Below are 1,705 nucleotides of genomic sequence, written 5' to 3' on the forward strand. Positions count from 1 at the left end.
CGAACAGCTTGCCAGTTGCAAGGCTGCTGGCGCATCTTGACTTGCACAGTCGACATAGTGGTGGTGGTGGTGCCATTTTTCCTAAAGCAATATGAGCAAAGGATTAACGATCAACTAAATCAAAATGTTCTAAGTCAACTAAATCAACTAGCCTACTAAATCAACTAAATCAAAATGTTCTAAATCAACTAAATCAACTAGCCTACTAAATCAACTAAATCAAAATGTTCTAAATCAACTAAATGAACTAGCCTACTAAATCAACTAAATCAAAATGTTCTAAGTCAAGTAAATCAACTAAATGAACTAGCCTACTAAATCAACTAAATCAAAATGTTCTAAGTCAACTAAATCAACTAGCCTACTAAATCAACTAAATCATATCAACTAAATCAAAATGTTGCATATGAACTAGCCTACTAAATCAAAATGTAGCGGGCAGGAGGGAGAAGGAGGGGCGACTCGAGGAGGGAGAAGAGAGTAGGATGGAGGAGGAAGGCAGAGCGAGGAGGGGTCGGCCGGTGCGGCCAGTGGAGGGAGGACAGAGGAGGAAAGCGGAGCGAGGGGCCGGCCAACGGCGAGTGGAGAGGGAGGACGGAGGAGGAGGCCGGTATCGAGTCCAGCAAGGAGGAGGAGGTGACGGCAGCGCAGACGGAGGAGGGGCGACGAGGGTGGACCGGCGCGGGGGATTGAGAGGAGATCCAGTGAGTGTGTGACTGTGTGAGTGGATCGGATAGAGGAGATGGGGGTGGGAGATGAATGGCTTAGCAGTAGCACGCTGTAGGAAAAGACGCTACTGCTAGCAGCAGCGCCTTTCACAATAAAGCGCTACTGCTATGTGTCAGCATGTAAAAATAGACTTTGTTCAATATATCAAAAATACATTGATCATCAACGATCTTTTTGTGTACAATCTGATTTGTCAATATGAGTCCTCACCGGTTTAGGAACATGTGAAGACTCATATTGCAGCCACAAATTCTACACATAGAGTTCAATGAAGACCAAGTGCTTGTCAAAGTTTGAGAAGTAACATATTTAAGGTGGTAGAAACTCTCTTCACGGAGCGAGGTGGGACTAAATTTTTGTAGTAAACTTAGCAGTAGCGCTTATTTGAGAAATGCGCTGCTACTATGCTACGTAGCAGTAGCGCCCGTCGTTATAACACGTTGCTGCTATAACTAGCCTCGCGGCGGCCTCGTGGGAATTATAGCAGTAGCGCGTCTTTGAGCGGGCGCGCTACTGCTATATTTGTTTCAGCAGCGAGTTACTCCTGAGCACGCTACTGCTAATTAGCAGCAGCGCCTTATTTTAAAGCGCGTTGCTGATAAGATTCTGTGTATAGGCTTTTCCCTAGTAGTGTGATGTCACCTCGGATTGAATAGCACGAGCTCTCGCTCTTGTCATGGGTCCAAGTGGTGTCGAAGGGAATGTAGGTACGTCCATGGGGATGATCGTGGGATGCTCCCCATCACATAAGGTTATCTCGCTTCTCTTCGAACCGTCACTGTCCACATATGAGACATGGCTACTATCTCATGCATGGACCTTGTGTATACTCAGGCACAACCAAGACAACCATGGAGAATCCAAGGACCAAGGTCAAGGATGGAAGAGAAGAAGGAAAAAGAGAACGAGCAACTTAGGAGCTGCCCGGATGATCCAGAACGAGACTCAGACGATCCGGACGGATCTCGGACGATCT

This window comes from Triticum dicoccoides, chromosome 5B (assembly GCF_002162155.2).
Source record: "Triticum dicoccoides isolate Atlit2015 ecotype Zavitan chromosome 5B, WEW_v2.0, whole genome shotgun sequence".
NCBI lineage: Eukaryota > Viridiplantae > Streptophyta > Magnoliopsida > Poales > Poaceae > Triticum > Triticum dicoccoides.